Source organism: Lampris incognitus, chromosome 3 (assembly GCF_029633865.1).
Source record: "Lampris incognitus isolate fLamInc1 chromosome 3, fLamInc1.hap2, whole genome shotgun sequence".
NCBI classification, from domain to species: Eukaryota; Metazoa; Chordata; class Actinopteri; order Lampriformes; family Lampridae; genus Lampris; species Lampris incognitus.
Genome location: NC_079213.1, coordinates 103437454 through 103459856, shown reverse-complemented (window position 1 = coordinate 103459856; position 22403 = coordinate 103437454). Strand labels below are relative to the sequence as shown.

The window sequence follows — 22403 nt, the reverse complement described above, 5'->3', positions numbered from 1 at the left end:
TGGATTTAAAAAAAAAAAAAAAAAGAAGCCCCCCTCCCAACAGTGAGGAGGCAAATAGGTCAGGCATTCAGCGAGCAGTCATATCAGGTGTCTCCGGGCCGGTCATTAGATAAGGCTCCATACATCGTCGGGGTTATGCATCGTATCTGCTGTGGTGGTCGCCCCGATTAGCAAGTGAAAAATTGTGAAATATGCCTTTCAGGTTTTACCGTAATGACATGGAGGATGTCATCTAAAACCTCCTCCATCTCTGGATGCTGAAGGCTTTTGTTCGAAGCTGAAAGCGTGCAGATTACCTTCCTCCTTTAGGCGTCTTTCTACATTGTCCTGTTTGATGCATTGATGTATGGAATGGGAGGATTGCTGCCCACATGCCGACGGCTGTGTTTGTCTTGCCTCCAGTAAGCTGCAGCACCTTTGTTAGCTTTCTTTCAGCCGGAAAGATTTTTTTTTCCATATTTTTTTTTATGGATGATGTTATAAATCACCGAAGAGCGCGGCGGAGGTTTCTACAAAAGGCGTGAATCTATGCCACCGAGGATTAACGACCGGAGAGATAGCCAGCAAGTTAGGTTTTGTAATGAAAGTAAAAAGTCACTCCATCGTTCAGAGGACATCTCAGAGGAGTTAACCCTGGACTCTGGAGTTACTTCATTTACACAAGACACGCAACACGGCATGACGCCGCACACTGCACATTACAGTCAGAAAAATTATGTGTTTTATTTGCCAGGTCTTTTATTTCACATAAGAATAATAATATATGAGCATACATAAGAATATGACTTGGATTTGCTGTTCATGAGCCTCATCATAACACAGAATTACAGATTTTGTGTCGCCTTCTTCTTTATAGATTGTTGATTTTAATATAAAATTATAGATTTTGTATGTATATGCAAAATCTATAATTCATTATATAATTCCTAGAATTAATGCGAAATTTACTTCAAAATACAGACAACACACACACACACACACACACACCGTATATACATTTTTAGGAATTCTATGTACTATATGACATTGATGCGAGTATTAAGTGTCAGTAAATTATACAAGATGGGCGTAATGTATACAAGAGATTGTATGACGACTTTACAATAGCAGAGGAGATACGTGATATGGGAGCCTATAATGGCCAATAAATAATGTGCACCAGTCAATAAATAATGTATCGGAGACAGGAATATGTTATTGAAAAAAAAAGTGAGAGCAGCCGCCACAGTGAGGCGGTACTTACAACCCGGAGATCACTTCCTAAAAAAAAAAACAAGCGAGGGTGTGACATTTATATGAAACACCAAGCCATAAGGTCCCAAACCAGTTAGCGTACAGCGGGCAGGTAATTCTGATAAGTGATGAGACTCTGAGATGCTCCGGGACAAATGCAGCATCGATCGGCAACACTATCTCAAAAGCTCTGATCGAGCGGCCTGAGTGCTTGGTCCCTGCGCTCCACAGAGAGCCCCGTTTCCATGCAAACGGTCAGCCATTTTGGCTCCAAGCTGCCAATATCAAGGCCCAGAATCACAGATAATTTCCCTCCACGCAGCCGTGCGTGTGCCTCCATACTTATGAAGAAATGAGGGGAGGAGGTGGCTCGGCAGGCCCGGGAAGAACACCACTTCGGCAGAGTGTGGTGGCCGCCTATCCTATTCAATTAACAGAAACTGCCAAATTTGAGAAAACTTTTAAAAAAAAAGGACCCCACCAAATGAGGCAAGGAAAGGAATTAAGCCCTTAACTTTCAGTTGTTTTGCAAAAAAAAAAATTAAGCAGATGAGTAGCTCTGGAATTTATTCATTTCACATAAAACGATATTTAAAGGGGAGGACTAACTGGCAATTGCCAGAGAGAGACAGAGAGAGGGAGCTTAACCTTAATTTAAAAAGAGTGATAACGAGACATCTTCTGAGCAAACTCGTGACTGTTTAAGTCATACAGGGGCAGCGGCGGCGGCTCCGGGCTAATGACGGCCTGCCGCTCTTATCAAATAAAGCTCCGACACAAATGCTCCAGAGTTAATTTTCACTCTGGGAAGAAGTGCCTTGGCTGCTAGGTACAGATGGTGACTTCACAGCACCAATGAAGACAAAGATCAGGGCAACTGCTGGGTCTTTTGTGCTTTTAGAACAGCAGAAGGTGAGTGAACACCTTCACCCTCTCCTCCCAGGGGGCGCTGGTCTGATGGGAGACGTTGGATTGGAGTGAAATCGCAGACGGTTGAGAACAAAAAGTGACAGAAGTCGGACAGGTTTGGACAACTAGACTAGCATGGAAAACCCTGGATGGAGTAAATGAATTAGTAACGCTCCCGTGTCGCTCAACAGCCTCTGCTTTTGTGCCTTTGAGCAGGGCATGTAATTCTGATTGCACTGGGAAACGGTCAGGTGTTAAAGACGGCTCATTCAAAATGAGCAATTCAGTCCATCTCGAGGCTGAGCAACAGTTTTAGAGGGAGTTTGCACGTTATCTCACAACTAAAACTATATGATATAAAATGATATGAACCTGGCCTGAATGAAGTCATGACTAGGCCCCTTAAATAGTCCAATGAAAGCCCCTTCCCCTGCTAAAAAAAACCCTGCTTCACTCAATGAGCACATGCTGCACCAGTATACATAACCTGTACCATTTTACGAGGATGGGTGGGCGGGTAGGGGTAATACTACATAGCATCAAAGCAACAAATGTTTATTCATTATTCACCATTGTTTTCTCTTAGTTTGTTCAATGTTCACATTTTGCATATGATTTAGGTACTTGACCAGTTAATGTACTTTGTGTGTGTGTGTGTGTGTGTGTGTGTGTGTGTGTGTGTGTGTGCACCAATCTGAACCATAAGAAGGACTACAAACTGAGAACTACACTTTCCACACCCCCCCCCCGTAAGAGTGCTACTGCAAAGGCGTCCAGGTGGTCTATTCGGTTACCTACGAACACGCGGATTGCCGGTTCCAATCCCCGCGTTACCTCCGGCTTGGTCGGGCGTCCCTACAGACACAATTGGCCATGTCTGCGGGTGGGAAGCCGGATGTGGGTATGTGTACTGGTCGCTGCACTAACGCCTCCTCTGGTCAGTCGGGGCGCCTGTTCGGGGGGGAGGGGGAACTGGGGGAATAGCGTGATCCTCCCACATGCTACGTCCCTCTGGTGAGACTCCTCACTGTCAGGTGGAAGGAAGTGTCTGGCGACTCCACATGTATCAGAGGAGACATGTGGTAGTCTGCAGCCCTCCCTGGATCAGTAGAGGGGGTGCAGCAGTGACCAGGATGCCTTGGAAGCGTGGGGTAATGGGGGGAGTGCTATATCGTGATCGTGATATGAATGACCTATATCATGATGTGAGATTATGGTCATATCGCACAGCCCTAGTAGGAAGGACTACAAACGGAGAACTATACTTCCCATGATAGTAAGAGTGCTACCACACAGCTACAGTCTATACAGCTTATTACACTAACTGTTATATCTGTACCCATTTCACTGTGTAGGATGCTTGCCCTGATGAAGGCTCTGCTGACCAAAAGCCTCGCTCCAATAAAGATACTTGCACGGATTTAAGCAATTGAATTTGCGAAGACGTGTCCATTTTGCTTTGTTTTAGTAAATGATGACTTTGCTGGACATAAATTTACACACGCACACAAAGTGGCTGGGCTCCTTTTGCCCCCTTTATGTGCAGGCCAGATGCATTGCCAGGATGAACTCTCTATCACTTGGCCAGACATCTATGTAATATTTACCTGTACATGGTTTTCCCCTCTCTGCCCCAGTGACATTATCAGGACTCTAAGCCCCTATTTGTCTGTCTCGCTGACCAAGGACTTCTCCTGGACAGCCGGTGGCTCATTAACATTAAAAGGCGACGGCTTCCCTCACTCTGGAGATGAGCTGAACCTGTTTGGAGGCTACTCCGTGTCACTGGAAAATAATGAGAGGTTTTGTAATGGAATCCCCGAGGCAAAGCGGAGAAATCACCCCTATTTGCTTGCTTTGTTTCCACTGAGGTATCAGCACTTCCGCACACACAACTTGGACAAAAGACAGATAACCAGATCAGTCCTAAAGCGCTGACCCAGGCACAGTTCCCATCACTCAGTGTGCCATGATGAAATTATTCTGCTAGCAAAAGGCGATAGTGATATTCTCTAGCGTACAGCTCAGTCTAGACACACTGGAGATTTAATCATTGAAAGAGAGTGTACATTTTACATAAATAAATGATGCAAAACAAATACACAAAGCCTGTTTTGATAGTGTAGCTTTGGCATAGTGGTACTGAATTAATTTACCGGATACCAGCGGTCTTTTCGAAGCTGGAATTCAATTCAATGCTGAGAAAAGTGAGCTAAAAATAATATTAATAAAAAAAAAGTCAATTTACATGCCTGAAATAGTGTGTTTGATGTTTGCCGGAAGCTGCAAAACAGTATAGGTCTCCAATCCTTTATACATCCCTTCATGTTGAAAATCTTCTTAAGGGATTTCATAATGAAATGTTCTTTGATTGAAAGACTCGTGGTCCACCTACAGGGAAGGTCGTGTGTGTCACCATCTATGCCGGAGCCAAAGATGTAAACAAGTGAAGTGGGCTTTTTACTCCCATATTCCGGTATTGTTGTCTTTGCTTACCAAGCTTTTATTAAGACTGTATTTCTCTGTGAATCCTAATGAACACAACTTTACTGTATTGAGAAATAGGCTCAAATATCTGGCTTTTAAGTACACAATAAAAACTAGGACTGTATTGTACCATCGTATTTTAGTCAGGGTGTCAGATTTGTTCCAGCAGAACCAGCATGAGTCATCAAGCTTTTATAAAATTACCCTCCTTGTGGTGTGGATGAACATTTCTTTTCACCGCAGTGTATGTATTACCTCAGTTCAGCTAAATAAGAAGCACTAATTGGATTTTTCCACAGGAAAAATAGGAATCATTGAGTTCCACACTTGGGGGACTCCAGCAGCCAAAGTATTACCTTGAGAAGTGATGTCATGCTCATTTATATTTTCCATAATGTATTCACGAGATAAACTAATGACTCTTCCAACTGTTCATTTAGTGGCAGGCAGAAGGAAAACGAAACACATTTCATTTCATGTTACACTTCATCAGAGCTGCTGAAACAGGAGTAAAAGAGAACGAGAGGCAATGAAACCGCTTGCTTTAGTGTTGTAAATATTGATTAAAAACCTTCTCAGAGTCAGTAAGGCCCCTTGATATTCGATGCAACTTGTATCTACACTTTGTCCAGGTGTGGTTGATTGACTTCATGTTTAATATCTACCCTGGAAACTGCATCTTTGAAAGAGTCTCTCAGCTTTCAGGATATGAAAGTTCTTGTTGCTGGATGTAGGCTAACGCAGAATGGTGGAGGTACTGCATTAGGGGTGGGGTGGGGGGGTCGATTCACATAAGAATCGCGATTCTTATCTTCTACGGTTCTGAATATTCATTCATTCATTCATCAGCCGCTTCTCTGGGGTCGGGTCACGGTGGCAGCAAGCTAAGTAGGGCACTCCAGACTTCCCTCTCCCCAGCAACACCCTCCAGCTCCTCCTGGGGGATCCCAAGGTGTTCCCAGGCCAGATTGGACATGTAGTCCCTCCAGTGAGTTCTGGGTCTACCCCGGGTTTCCTCCCAGTTGGCCGTGCCTGGTAAACCTCCAAAGGAAGGCGCCCAGGAGGCATCCTAATCAAATGCCTGAACCATCTCAACTGGCTCCTTTTGACACAAAGGAGCAGCAGCTCAACGCCGAGCTCCCTCCGGATATCCGAGCTCCTCACCCCATCGCTAAGGCTGAGCCCAGACACCCTATTGAGGAAACAAATTTCAGCCACTTGTATCTGCAATCTCACCCTTTTGTTCACTACCCAAAGCTCATGACCATAGTTGAGGGTTGGAACGAAGATTGACTGGTAAATTTAGAGCTTTGCCTTCCGGCTCAGCTCCTTCTTCACCACAATGGTCTGGTACAACATCCACATTACTGCTGATGCTGCACCAATCCGCCTGTCAATCTCCTGCTCCATCCTACCCTCACTCGTGAAGAAGACCCCAAGATACTTGAAATCCTTCACTTGAGGCAACAACTCATCCCCAACCCGGAGGGAGCAATCCACCATTTTCCAGTAGAGAACCATGGCCTCAGACTTGGAGGAGCTGACTCTCATCCCACACTCAGCTGCAAACTGCCCCAGTGCGCACTAGTGATTGCATTCTGATGAAGCTAACAAAACCACATCAGCTGCAAAGAGCATGCAATTCTGAGGTTCCCAAAATGGACACACTCCTCACCTTGGCTGCGCCTTGAGAGCCTGTCCATGAATATCACAAACAGAATCGGAGACAAGGGACAACCTTGACGGAGTCCGACGCCCACCGAAAACGTGTTTGACTTTGTGCCAAGAATGCGGACACAGCTCTCACTTTGGTTATACAAGGACCGGATGGCTTGTAGCAACTGCCCCAGTACCCCATACTCCCGGAGTACCCCCCACAAGGGTACCCCGGGGTACACGGTCATAAGCCTTCTCCAAGTCCACAAAACACATGTAGACTGGCTGGTCAAACTCCCATGCCCCCCTCAGCACTTCCGCAAGGGTAAACAGCTGGTCCATTGTTCCATGGCCAGGACGGAATCCACATTGTTCCTCCTGGATCCGAGGTTCGACAATCGGTCGGAGCCTCTTTTCCAGGGCATGCAGTAATTTCAGCAAGCTGAGCAATGTGATGCCCCGATAAGTGAAGCACCTCAATACTCATGCAACTGCGCCACCAGGTGCAGTTGCATGAGTGCGCTACAGTGGCTACTTTAATTTTATGTTTTTAATAACTATAGATAGGAATGGCCATGGGACAATTTGCCCCAGTAACTGTTATACGTGTAATTGAATAATTACAATGACAAAATATGTTTTTGTAGGAATAACAAACAAGGAAGAAAATAAAGACGGAAGGAAGGACAAGGGTAAGTGTGAAGTTTTGGGTGCCTACATGTGTATTATCAATTTTCTTCTTTTTTTTCCCAAACAAAAATCCATCATGGACGATAGCCTGTACAACCAGATTTTGAACTTGTACACCAGCTCTGTCCAAAAGTATCCTCAGCATATCTATGACCTGGACCCTGCCAAGCACATGAATGCAAAGTCTCAGTTTCATCAAACAGCAAAGCCACTTACTGGAGAGGCATGAAGAATGATGTACAAGAATGTCCGAAGTGTTTCATCAGTCATCCCAAAGTCAGCAAAGAAGCCCTGTCACTCAACCCCATTCCTGTACCTGCCAAGATCTGGAGTCTGGTTGGGATTGACATTAGCGGCCCTCTTCAAGAAACTACAAGTGGTAACAAGTACATCGTCGTCATAACTTACCATTTCTCCAAGTGTTCTGAAGCTGCAGCTATCCCAGACAAGAGCGAAAAGTCAGTGGCAGAGTTCCTTTAATCTGTTGTATGACTAGCCCAGAATATACCCGGGGTATAAAACAAGCTAGCCGACTTTAACCCTGGGTATTAGTGTGGAGGGTATAATCTGGTCTAGGGGGGTATGAAATAGCCTAGCCTAAATAATACCCCGGGGTATAAACTGGACTAGTCCATAATACTAGACCCGGGGTATAAAACAGGCTAGCCCACTTTAACACCGGGTATAGTCTGGCCAGGGGGTATATCTTGGGCTGTTACACCGGCTTCCGGAAAACATGACGGTGGCTCTTCAGTCGCTGCTAATGTTAGCTCTTGGTAGCCTTTCTAAAAATGGAGCGACAATAAATTCAGCCAGTCCCGTCATCATTGAAGGCAAGCGTTTGTGCGCATTTGGGATTTCACAATCTCCCGGGGAAGAAGAAGCTTGACATGACTCATTCAACATGCAAGATTTACAGAACAAAAGTTGAGTATTTTGGGAACACTACAAATGTTAGGTCTCACATCATACGCCATCACCCAGAATTGAAAGAAGTGGAACAATGACCTTCTGAAACATTAACAAACAACCAACTCACACTGCACTACTTTACCAAACTCCCAGCCAATTCTGAAAGGGCAAAAAAAAAAAAAAACTAGATCCATCGCCTGTTTCATTTCAAAAGACCTGTGCCCCTACAACGTAATCAACAATGAAGGCTTTAGATTTATGATCAGACAACTGAGCAAAAGTACGACATACCACCGCGCAGGGTCTGAAATTAACACTCGCCACCCGCCAAAGGCGAGTAGATTTTGTGATTGGCGAGTAAATCTCAGAAGCCTACTCGCCAAATGGCGAGTAACAAAAAAAGTGAAATCCAACCACTTAATCCCCCCCCCCATCTCTCTCGCTCTCTCTGCCCTTAGCAACAGCAATAAAATAGCAACAACAATGACAGAAATTAACCAACCAAAGTGCATGAGAACGATAACATAGCAACAGCAATAACAGAAATGGACCAATCAAAGTGCATTAGAATGTTGCTAGACGCTACTGGCGGGTAACATTACGCACACTCGAGAGGAACAATGACACCAGCCCCTGTCAAACTCGGTACTGGCCCACTCTATTCTTTTAACTAATGCTAGCAAGCAACACCAGTTATGTGGCGATATTTAGAAGGCGCAAAACCACCATCAAAAAGACAACCATGCCCCAAAGAGGAGGAAGAAGCCACCATCACCACCAACCGAAAAAAATAAAGTTTAGTGAAAAGTTGCGGTATGATGATAAAGGAACTATAATGCACAGGCCGTGATAATGAGTTGCTCTGTCTGTCGCCAGGATGCCAAAAACCGTAGCAACTCATTTGTCATCGGTAACAAGATAATGAAGGTAGAAAAGATCAGGGAACATGAGACCAGTGAGACAAACGTTTAAATATAATAAAATATAAATATTTATTAACACCATGACAGGACAAGGGAACCGAACGGTTGCCAAAACAATAAACTACTAACAAAAGTAACCCACCCTTGACAGTGCTGAAAAGCACCAAACCTAAAGACAAAAAGTGGCAACCGCTGCTAACCTCCTGTGTCTAACAGAGGTAAGCTACGTGATGGGGTGTTTGCTCATGGGCATCTTACCTTGATCCCCTTGCCCAAAAGAGCTAAACAACTAAACGCTAAACATAACTCATGCAAACAAACAACTGAAAACAAGCCAGACATTACAAACACAAAGTAGCTACATCACACAAACTAAATTAGCTGGCCGGTGAACTAAAGACATGTGGGGGATTAAATGGGAGACTGCACAGCTGATGAAAATTGGATAAATCGTTGACCGGTGGATTAGGTGATGAGGAGCATCTGGCAGATACCTGAACGTAGAGCCAGAGTGAGGTTAGATACAGGAGGCAACAAAAAAACAACTATACCTACACGGACACACTCGTGGCCGTAACACCATGAAACAGGTTAAAACTGATTGGCGTGTCCGCGGTGGTGTAGCGGTCTAAGCATCGGCTTTGTGTCGATGCAGTTGCCCACTGGGGACCGGGATTCGCGCCCCGGTCTCGTCAGATCCGACTATGGCCGGAGTCGATGAAGCAGCAATAATTGACAACGCTGTCTTCGGGAGGGCGGCGGAGTCGGCTTGTGTTCGTCACATGAATGCGTCTCTGGGTGTGTCAGAAAAAGCAGTGGTTCGGCCTGGAGTCGCCTTGTCATGAAAGTGGCGAGGCGTCTCCTTCGAGACTGCCGGCTGGAGAGATGCAGTTGGCGAACGCATGCAGTACGAGGGGTGGATGTCTGAACTAAAATAGGGACCGATTGGCCACTAAATTGGGAGGAGAAAAGGGGAAAAATAAGAAATAAAAATTATTTAAAAAAAAAACAACCTCAAATCTGTCACACTCTCTGATCTACTGATGGTGCAGCTGTCATCTCCTGAGATCAGGGAGTATGACCCAACCAGCGCTGTTAATCTGTGGCACCAAGACTCTGTCAGGAGCAGGAGGCCAGACTTCATGGACGGTGCAAAGAGAGTGGCTGCTGTAGAGTGAGAAGTAGTCTGGGACTAGGGACGGGCATGTGGAGCACTCGAGTAGCTACAATAATACTGCAAATACAACATGAAATCATACTTGTAACATTTTATCATTTAACCGTTGACTAATTTTACATAAAAATATTTTTGCTTCAAATCTGCACATTATTAAAAAGCTCTTATTCAACACAATACCTTATTCTCTCATTGATATGTACTGAAAACGTTTGTATGGCACAAAAAAGGCTACCAATTATTTTGGCCAGTACAATTATACTTGGCTGGTAGATTTTTTTCATCTACCAGTCCCCTTGGCCGGTAAGCCAAAAAGCTCATTTCGGACCCTGCCGCCGCGTCATTTTTTTCACTGAAAAAGGTTAGGTTTACCTTTGTGTGTTCACGTAATTGCAATCAATTGATAAAACTTTTTCAAACATAAAAACTACATAATCTTATACACACTTTAGTCTGCTTTTGTGCCATAATTTGCCTCACTGCCTTTCTTAGCGCACAGCGGACTGAAGTAGATCCTGAAATTAACACCCCTATGTACCGAATCGAGAATCGATTTTGAATCGGAAATCCTTTTGAATCGAAAATCGATTCTGAATGTAATCACGATCCCAAGAATCGAAAACATATCAAATCCTGAGATTCTGAAAGATTTCCACCCCTATACTGCATGCTGTGCTTCATACGCTGCCAGGGACGTAATGTTTTGAGAAACAGAGAAGATGATGTATGCGGCCTTGAGAACAGCTCCACATACACCCAGCAAATGTGCAGCAACAATGCACCTCAAACCATCTCCCTTGGTGGTTTAAAGATTCTGGGAAACCAGATTATGCTGTCATCATTTTCATGATTTCACAGCACTTAAATGACGTCTCTTTTTTCAGCAGCTTATTATGGGACAAAATATTATTTGAACAAGCCAATCAGAATTGTCCCTCGGAGTGATGTCACACAGGGAACAATCAAACCAGACTTTGCATCAGGCTGCCAGTCCTGAGAGCAAGGTAGACTCTTGACTGGGTAATCGCTGTTTCTGCCAAGGGGGAGCAGCAATAATGACAGCCAATCTGAGTAGCAGCTCATTCATAATGTCAGTATTATTTTAATGACCCTCAAATAGCCCGTTTGATTAAAGGTGGATGTGAAGCATTGGAAATAAAATGGGTTTTGGTGAGACCAAACAAGCTTCGTCAGAAAAAAGTCACGAAGACATAGAGTAGTTATACCAGTGCCAGTTTGTCAAAAAAGCAGGAAAATATCCCCCTTCAAAAAACTGAATTGCAATTCATCTTCACTGCATCCATCCATCCATGCATTATCCAAACCGCTTATACTGCTCTCAGGGTCGCGGGGATGCTGGAGCCTATCCCAGCAGTCAGCAGGCGGGGAGACACCCTCGACAAGCTGCCATGCCATCACAGGGCCCACACCCACACCCACACCCACACAGGGACAATTTAGTACAGCCGATTCACCTCACCTGCATGTCTTTGGACTGTGGGAAGAAACTGGAGCACCCACGCAGACATGGGGAGAACATGCAAACTCCACAAAGAAGACAACCCAAGATACCCCCCCCCAGGGTTTGACTACCCCGGGGTTCGAACCCAGGACCTTCTTGCTGTGAAGCAACCACGCTAACCACTGCGCCACTGTGCTGCCCTCTTCCCTGCATCTGTTGTCAGTTTACACCTGGATTTTAACACAAATAGGCGCAATAAGATTGTAGTCAGAGCCACCAATATGCATTTCATTGCTGGGATAGGCTCCAGCATTCCCGCGACCCTGAGAGCAGCATAAGCAGTTTGGATAATGGATGGATGGATGGATCTGAATGAATTCCAAGACTGAATGAATGAATTCCTTGTAAATTCATCAGCATGGCCAGGCCACATCAGTATTGGCTCCATTTCCAATTTGCCAGCAGGTAGTTTGACATGAAGTCCACAGCCCCCCCTCCTGGTTGTGCAAAGTTACAGTGTCTCCTTTCATGGCTCCTCTAATTGCTACACGCATTCACAGAGAGAAATGCTGTGGAATTACAACGTGCACACCAACATCACGGCTGGTTGACATTAGCTGATGTCGACATGCTTTGGGATACATTTGCATAATGGCAGGTCTAATGTACTGTTCTTCTCAACATTCTCCATTAGTTTAAGCAGTTCTGATGTGACCTTTGCCAGGGGAAATGTCGCTGAATGAAACATGGCTGCATTCCTGTTTTTCTCAGACATGTTGTAATTTCAATTAGAAAACGCCAGGCAGGTCTGAGCCTGTTTAAATGCAAAATAGAATATAGTTGCATGCCCATGTGTTGTTTAATTGAAATCTGGTTGTTGACACAATACACAGACAATTTAATTAGTCATAACCAGAACTATAAGGGGAGAATTTGTTGATGTCTCCACTATTTAAAAGCCGGTTTACACTTTGCCTGTTGCTCCATAGTGGGGTGTTTTCACAGAAATGACTGGGTGGATATCATTCACTATATACTGTGTTTTATTATAATACATGTTTGATGCAGTTGGCAAGGCAAAGTGCATGCCAACAAGGCAATCTCATCCTGATTTTATAGATCTCAAGTTTCATTGGCTCCTATCTGAAAAATTGAGTTCTTAGATTTGGTTTACAAAGACAAACTACTACTACTACTTTTGGCTGCTCCCGTCAGGGGTCGCCACAGTGGATCATCCGTTTCCATTTCTTCCCGTCTTCTGCACCTTCCTCTGTCACACCAGCCACCTGCATGTCCTCTCTCACCACATCCATAAACCTCCTCTTTGGCCTTCTTCTTTTCCTCTTCCCTGGCAGCTCCATATTCAGCATCCTTCTCCCAACATACCCAGCATCTCTCTTCCACACATGTCCAAACCATCTCAATCTTGCCTCTCTTGCTTTGTCTCAAAAACGTCCAACCTGAGCTGTCTCTCTAATATAATCGCTCCTAATCCTAATCCTGTCCTTCTTTGTCACTCCCAATGAAAATCTTAGCCTCTTCAACTCTGCCACCTCCAGCTCCACCTCCTGTCTTTTTGTCAGTGCCACTCTCTCCAAACCATATAACATAGCTGGTCTCACAACCATCTTGTAGACCTTCCCTTTAACTCTTGCTGGTACCCTTCTGTCACAAATCACTCTCCTGACCCTCTTCTCCACCCATTCCACCCTGCCTGCACTCTCTTCTTCACCTCTTTTCTGCACTCCCCGTTACTTTGGACAGTTGACCCCAAGTATTTAAACTCATACGCCTTCGCCACCTCTACTCCTTGCATCCTCGCTATTCCACTCAAACGTTCCTGTCAAACATGCACCAATCATCTGGCCTTAGTCTTTGACTAAACACAGTAAGTAGTGCTACATACACGATGAACTGCTGCTGTTCCAAATGTGAAATCAAATCAACCCCACCCAGCTGGTTAGTCATCACATTTCTGTCTCCATCTTCCTACACTTGCCCCCATTTCTCTCTTATATTCTTTTTCATTATATTGCTTCCACCTGTGGGACACTCCCACATCACAGTAGCCGGCAGGAGGTCCTGACTTTATGACAGAAAAAAACTAATTGTTGGTGCGTGGGCTGGATGTAAATTACCCTCCGTCTACCCACGACAGGGGCCAGATGCATAAAACTTTGTCTATACTTACAATTAGATTCCCATGTTTGTACAAAAGGGGAAACGTGTATACATGGTATTTTTGTCAGGTTTATAAAAACCCTGCATATGTGTATTCGTGGTTGGTTTTTCATTTTAAATCGCAATCATCCTGCAAATTGGGCGCACATGCACAAGCCATGTCCACGGTCACAATTTGTCATAAATGGTTTCCATTATGGCCCAGTTGCAGGCGGAAGCTCCAAATGTATTACAGAAAATGATCATTGCTGAAAATTGCATTTTAATGTTGGCCTTCTCTCTCACACACACACACACACACACATACATACACACGACTCAGCTCAGCAGGAGAGGGAAAACTGACTGTTTGTAAAAAGGGGTTTTCTGAATTTAGATTAGAATGCAACTTCATTTCCATAATTCCATATACAGTATTTTTAAATCTGCAATTCAAGAGCTTTAACATCTTCTCAACCCCTGAAGCTTCAAGTAATGCTTTGATAAAGATCCACATAAACCATTTTAAGGATATAACCTAGTGGTTCTCCCTGTCTCTTTACAGCAAGAAAGATGGGCCTGGGTTTATTCTTCAGAGGGAGAGTTGCATGTTCTCCCCATGTTTGCTGGGGCTTCCTCCCACAGTTCAAAAACATACAAAGTAGACTTAGACTGCTTTTACTTGTCATTCCCTTATATGCGTGTCTCGTACATACAAGGGAATGAAATTACGTTTCACAAGGACTTCAGTGCCACATAAAAACAAATAACACAATAAATATTAAAAACAAAAACTGCATTAAAAACAAGAATTACGTTCACAGACCTAAACATCACAAGCACACCTGACACAGACAGTGAGTAAGAAAGTCAAAAAGTCATTTTGTGGGAGGTCTAAGTGTTCAGGCTGTTGAGGAACCTCACAGCCTGAGGAACGAAACTGTTGCATAGTCTGGTGGAGGCAGCACGGATGCTCCGGTACCTCCTGCCAGAGGGTAGGAGGGTGAAGTGGATGTTGGAAGGGTGGGTGGGGTCCTTCACGATGCTGAGAGCCTTCTGGGTGCACTGTGCATCATAGATGGCCTGGATGGATGGGAGAGCAGTTCCTATGATCTTTCCAGCTGTCCTCACTATCTGCTGTAGCGCTTTGCGGTCAGAGGCCTTGCAGTTCCCATGCCGGACAGTGATACAGCTGATCAGAATGCTCTCTATGGTGCCTCTGTAGAATGTGATGAGGATGGGGGATGGGGGGGGGGACTCGCCTTCTTCAGACGCCGCAGGTAGTGAAGACGCTGCCAGGCCTTCTTGGAAAGCACAGTGACATGTGAGGACCAGGAGAGGTCCTCTGTGATGCGAACTCCCAGGACCTTAACACTGCCGACTCTTTTCACGTCCGTACCATTGATGGTCAGAGGGGTATGGTGGGAGCTGGTCTTTCTAAAGTCAAAAGATAGTTCAACTGAAGACAATAAAATTGCGAAAAGGTGTGAACGCTGGTGTGAGTTTGGTCCTTCTGACCTGTTTCACTCCATCCTTCCACAAACCTGAGTTGGATTAAGTGGGTTAAGTGTAGCACCCCCACCAAACGCTCATTCAGTTAATGTACATAGGTAGTAGGGCTGTGGGATATGACTGAAATCTCATATCACGATAACAATACATACCACGATATAACACATTTTCTGTAAATTTAATGAATATTTTATATCAAATGACCACATGGGAAGGCCTATTTCTTATTACATACTCAACAAATAAAAGGTACCTACTCATATTTCATTATTTTCTCCTTTTACTTAGAACCTTTGTGCAAATTTTCAATTAAGCACGTAACAAAATATAAAATATTAATGTATAAAATATAAAAAGGTAAATAGAACATACTTTTCAACTATAGTTGCAAACAAAATAAATATAGGCCTAAAATGAGAATATAGTCAAAAATGTAAAACCCATCATATAATACTCTTTAACAGCAGAACTGTTTGACATGATTTTTGTGTAGGTAGTAAAAGAGGCTGGTGATATTTGAGTCTGTTGTGGGGACCGGCGTACGGCATATTTTGCCAAGTACAGTTTTCTGGTCCATGTCAGACTTTTCATACACAAACCACGTCCAAACAACAGAAGGAGCCCCTCTTTTAAGTACAAGCTCCTCGTTCTGTCCTGACTAGTCGGAGTCCTTCTGTTCGGAATTACCCCGTTCTGCGTTACGTTCACTGTCCTCCATGTTTGTTTGTATTGCCTTCGTGCAAATTTCCTGCCTGCATCTGTGCAGAGTGGAAAGGGTCATCCAAATGATGAAAAATATTGCCGTAAAGAGTGAGATTTGCGACACGACGAAATAAACGATAGAGCTTAATATGAACCGATAAACATTTTCTATCGTCACACAATATATATATCGTCATATCGCACAGCCCCAACAGGTAGTACTTTGACAAACAAACTACCACAAATACAATAACATGCATGAGAGGAGCTATGATGGGATGTACTTATGGCGTCATGATTCTCCAAATCCACGATACGATTAAACTTCCGATTTTAAGGTCACAATTCCATTCTCGATTTTCAGTACGGACAGCTATGCCATTTTTAGACTATTGGATCTGTGATGGCCTGGCGGCCTGTCCAGGATGTCTCCCTGCCTGCCACCCAATGACTGCTGAAATAGGCTCCAGCATCCCCGTGACCCTGAGAGCAGGATAAGCGGTTCAGATAATGGATGGATGGGTTTTGAAGATGCCCTGCCATATTCGTCATGTTGCCTGAGGTGGCATCTGATACCTGCATGTAACATAGTCTACAAAGGGCAGTTTTTCTGTCCATGCAGTCATTGACATAATTGGAGACAGGCATGGGTGCAAGTCCATGAATACTGGGATGGCATCCAGCACTTTACCTGTGCCCCTGTCCATGGGGTTAGTGGTTGTGTCAAGAAGGGCATCCAATGTAAAATTTTGCCAAATCATTATGCAGATTGACAAGACCATACTGGATCGGTTGAGGCTCCATACCGGATCGGCCGAGGCCTGGGTTAACAACAGCCGCCATTGGTGCTGTGTCCACACAGGGTACTGATGGAAACTGTAAAACCACTGTGGCAACCCCTGAGAAACAGGGAACAAGCTGAAAGACGAAGAAGACAGTCGTTGACATAACTCACAGGGAAGCCAGAATGTTGCCAAACCGGTGACTTCAGGGAAGCAGGAGGATTTTCCAGTTCTGTTTCTCCATCATCTTCGAATCCAGTAGTGGCCATGGTGTCTCAAAAAGTGCAGCTGCAGGATACTGGTATGTCATGTCAAGCAGTCTCTTGAAATTTTTTTTGCTTTGGACGCACACCAATAGGCGGGGGTGGAGAGAAAAAAAATACCAGGAGAATCGCCGATTCTGTTTTGATTTCGAAGGTTGAAATTGAAAGCTCATTTCGATCGATTTTTGATTTAGAATGGAAATCGTCACACCCCGGGATGTACCAATAAATACTCTGTCAAGGAATCTCACTTGAGTGATAGCTGAAAGGGAAGCTTCAGGTAGCTTTAAGGATCTAAATATATACAGTTGTACTGTTATTGAACAATGACTCCCATTCTTTAAACACTTAAGACTCATGAGCCCCCACCTTGAGCACTTACTCTCAAAGAAACAGATTCAACCTAAACCACTTAACCTAAAGCGACGCTATATTGTGTGAGTACAACCTGACCCCTTGCATATGCAATAATATAACTGCTGACATTAATGTATGTATGCATGTATCTTTTACAAAAATTGGCATTTATTCAAACACCACTAAATACACTGCTTAAGAAACAGCACTGTAATGCATATACTACTACTACTACTACCACCACTACTTTCAGCTGCTCCCCTTAGGTTAGCACTAGTTAGTTAGCATTTTAATGCATATGCCCCCTTTAATGTCTTTGTTGCAATATACAACACAGTAAACACAAGACAACACAAAAACACCTGAAAACAAAATAGTAAAATCCCAATAAAAAAGGTTTAATAAAGTGCACAGTTTGGAATAATTTAAATTGGAGCTCATACCCAGATAGCGTCCGGATGTGGCCACTTTAGGCAATGATGTGGCACTGATGGTCTTCTTCTGGCCTTGACAAAATGGATGTGAGCCTGAAGTGGCCCACATGTATAATAGCAAATCTGGCCCAAATATGCCAAATCAAATGTGGGCCTTTTTTGGTAAAGATGCGGTGCTCTCGGCAACATGTAATCTGGATGTGACCCTGAAGTGGCCCTTGTGGTAAATGGTGAATATCACAAAACAAATATGGGCCACCTTTGGCAAATATGTGGCACATGCGGCATCGCTATGGTTTGGTTCTGGCCCAGATGTGGCAAACAGGAGCGGACCGCCCAAGTGCCATCTTTCCACGCGGTATGTGGGCCGGATGAAAGTGTCGGGTGTGGGACGGGTCCGAAGCCACACCAATTTTGCTATCTGGGTACAAATCCAAACTGAATGATGATTTGTTACTCACGCTGCCAAATCTCTCTCTCTATCACACACACACACACACACACACACACCAGGCTGCCATGTCCTCAGTCACCTACCCGGACCCTGTACGGCTTCGGTATGGCGTCGAATCCACCCTCCATGTGCGACTCCACTGCCATGCTCCTCGGCGATGCGCCACGCTATCCAGACTCTTGGGTCTACGACACTTCAACGTGGAAGCAAGTCACTAACCCACGGCGACGATATTTAAATCTACACACTTCACCACAAAACCACAATAACAACGCTAGCTCGATGGCTAGTTCGCAAACTAGCACTACTCTCACTGTAGCTTTAGCGTGCTATGCTAACTACTGCGCCTGTAGCTTGCACCTTATATTGGACGCTGGCCAAGACGGCAGAGTGAGCGGTCGAACTGAAGGCTCTGAGACCCAATTCCCTTAAAGACCTTCAGATCGCCTAAAACCTACAATCAAACGATAAAAAAATACACTTGGCACCGTGCACTAAATCTTCGCATGAAGTTAGACTACTTCAACTTATCTTAAAATCCTAAACTGAAGGATATGGCTGGAGCTAGCAAAGCCCACGGCTACTCGTTGGCTAGTGGGTGACGATGTGGATAATCGCTCTGATGGAACAAGAGGCACAACTTGATTGTTGTCAGAGTTGAATTGTTCAGCTATTCCGGCGTGCACACCCAGTGCTTGCACGAAATAAATGCTAACTTTACGGAGGAATAAATACACGGTGGGGCGTCGGCTCTTCTCCCACCGGAATCAATGTAGAAAGAGAAACTCACACTGAGAGACGCATCCTTTATATACGTACAGACCACGTGTCAATCTCAGCGCATTTCATTGGCTGTTATCGCTGTCCATCATACTGTAGCGAATTCGGGGGACAACGCAACCACAGGAACTGCCGCGGCCGGGAAGCGAACCCGTATCGCCCGCACCGCAGGAGGCATCGCTAACCGCTCGACTAAAGGGTCAGACCCGCAAGCCAGCGGCCAGCGTGTCTTCTTATCCATGCACGTTACAATATGGTACCCGTATGTACTCATGACGTTTGCCTGCGTTAATACAAAAATATAGATTTACTTCTACAATTGAGAGCACACAATATGTCAACGTTGATAGACAACATACCCCGAAACCGAAGAAAACGACGCAATCTTCTGTTCGGGAGGAAGAAATCTGTGTGGGTGTGTATGTCGGCCCTGTGTGATAGTCTAGCGGCCTGTCCAGGGTGTCTCCCCCCTGCCGCCCAATGACTGCTGGGATAAGCTCCAGCATCCCCACGACCCTGAGAGCAGGATAAGCGGTTCGGAAAATGGATGGATAGAGTCAAATGGTTAAAAGAATGCATTTGTCATGGGTCCGCGGTGGTGTAGCGGTCTAAGCATCGGCTCTGTGTGTGTAGGGAAAAGGCAGTGGTTCGGCCTGGATTCGGCTCCGTGACAGGCCGAACCTCTGCTTTTTCCCCACACACACAGAGACGCATTCATGTGACGAACACAAGCCGACTCCGCCCCCCTCCCGAAGACAGCGTTGCCAATTATTGCTGCTTCACCGAGTCCGGCCATAGTCGGATCTGACGAGACCGGGGCGCGAACCCTGGTTCCCAGAGGGCAACTGCATCGACACAAGGCCGATGCTTAGACCGCTACACCACCGCGGACCCCCTGGTGTATTTTAAGGGTGCGGTTATCGCTAGTGGGTTTATCCCTCGCGCACCCACGCATCGCTGGAAAAAAATAGTCCACGCCCACCTGCATTGTGGACCCCGTGTATAAGTCGCGACTCCTGTGTATAAATTGAACTGAGATCGTACAATCGGCTCCCAACAAATAGCTTTGTGTAATATTTGCTAGTAATATTTGATTTGCTAATGTCCCTTACGGCTTTCCGTAGCGCCACAACAAAGTCACGTGATGTACGTAACAACGTCAGTCGGAATCCGGTCGATGAATAAACACCCAGCACGAGAGAAGTCGTCCTTGCTTCATTAATGTTATAAGTTAACATAGCCAGAGGGCACAGATCATTACATGGTGTCAGAGTAGCGGAGTTTAAATACCCAATATGGATTCGTACGGCGTTCCAGCTCCACGGATGGACTGGGAATCGGCGAACTTACCTGAAGCATGGAGACGATTTCGACAAACAACGGAGCTAATGTTCACGGGCCCCCTGCGCGGGAAGAATGAAGAGGAGAAATGCAGCTACCTCCTGCTCTGGATAGGGGAAAAAGGGCGCGATGTGCACAACACTTGGACACTCAGCGGAGAACAAGCCAAGAAGCTAGAAACGTACTACGATAAGTACACTGAGTACATCACCCCCAAAGCAAACCCGATTTATGCCAGATATAAATTTCATGAAAAGATGCAGGGAGAGAGTGAATCCTTCGAACAATTTATAACTGAGCTAAAGCTCCTAGTCAAAGACTGTGGCTACCCAAATGCCGACGAGATGGTCAGGGACCGCATCGTGTTTGCCACCAACTCACCCAGAGTGAGAGAAAAGCTACTTAGCCAGGGAGCTGAGCTAACGCTAGAAAAGGCCATAGATGTAGCCCGCTCACACGAGCTAGCAAAGCAACAGCTAAAGTCTATGGGCCAGGGCAGCACACATGAAACGGTGCACGCAATAGGCAGAAAGACTTACAAACCGAACGCACCCAAAGCAGCTAACGCTAACTTCAGACAAAGGGAGGGTAACGTTAGCACCGCCGCCAGGGCGTGTAGCTATTGTGGAGGGCTACATGGCGCTAAAGCCACTTGCCCAGCTAAGGGTAAACAATGCATTTAATGCAAGAAGCTCAATCATTTTGCTAAAGTATGCAAGTCTAGCTCCCAGGGACAGACAAAGTACTACCGCGGCACAGTACATGCCGTCGGAGAGAACCCAGAAGAGTACACCACTGACAGAGAGCAGGAAGAACTGTACTTCGACAACATTACAGTGGAGAGCACCGCTGTGGGAGAACAGACAGAGCTGTACATAGACTGCATCTCAATAGAGAACAACGGAAAAAGCAACGAGCAGGCTTACGTAGAGGTTGGAATTGGCACACCTCCACAGAAGGTAAAGTTTAAACTAGACACTGGGGCACAGGCCAATACTATTCCCACCAACCTGTTCCAGGCGCTGTTCAAAAATGTGACACTGAAACCAGCAATACACAGACTCACTGAATATGGAGGAGGCGCGCTGAGCGTGAAAGGCACATGCAAACTCAAATGTAAGTACAGAGACAATGCAATTATGCTGGACTTTTACGTCATTGACACAAACGCCCCACCAGTCATGGCAATGAAAACATGCCGTGACCTAAACTTGGTAAAAATAGTGATGGCTGTGAGCGAGGAAAACAATGTCACATCACAGAGCATAATGGATGAGTATGCAGATGTTTTCCAGGGAATAGGAGAGTTCCCAGGCGAGTGCACCTTCCGCGTCACACCAGATGCAACGCCGGTCGTCTGCCCGCCACGCAGAATCCCCATCGCCCTACGCAGCAAACTGAGGGACGAGCTTGACAGCATGGAGAAAGGCGGCATAATCTGTAAGGTAACAGAACCCACAGAATGGGTGAACGCACTCGTCATTGTTGAGAAGCCAAAGACAGGCAAACTTAGAGTGTGTTTAGACCCCAGAGCTCTTAACAAAGTGATACAACGACCTCACTACCCCCTCCCCACGCTGGAGGACGCCACCACAAAGCTTGCTGGAGCTGAGTACTTTAGCGTGTTAGACGCGCGGTCAGGCTATTGGGCCATCAAACTGAGCACTGAATCCTCAATGTTGACGACATTTAACACAGTGTTTGGCAGGTATCGTTTCCTCAGACTGCCATTCGGAATCGTGTCCGCTCAAGACGAGTTCCAGAGACGCGTGGATGAAACATATGAAGGATTGGACGGTGTGACGGCCATAGTGGACGATATACTAGTGTTCGGCAAGACTAAAGAGGAACATGACCAGCGTCTCAGAGCGATGCTGAAGCGCACAAGGGAGCGAGGGGTGAGGCTCAACCCCGACAAGTGTCACATATGCGTGTCCGAGGTAAGCTACTTCGGCCACACGCTCTCACACGAAGGCATCAAACCAGACCCACACAAGGTGAAGGCGGTCAAGGACATGCAACCCCCACAGAACAAAGCAGAGCTGGAGACAGTCCTCGGCATGATCAACTACCTCGCCAGATTTGCTCCACACCTCTCACAGATAAACTCACCCCTCAGACAGCTTCTGAAACAGGACAGTGAGTTTGTGTGGGATGCAGTCCACGACA

General features: G+C 45.4%; 1 protein-coding gene across 1 annotated transcript in view; it reads left to right on the top strand.

Moving 5' to 3' along the window:
* Positions 1–22403, top strand: part of pex5la (peroxisomal biogenesis factor 5-like a) — a 113665-nt gene that overhangs the window by 58973 nt on the left and 32289 nt on the right. The gene's annotated exons all lie outside the window — the stretch shown is intronic.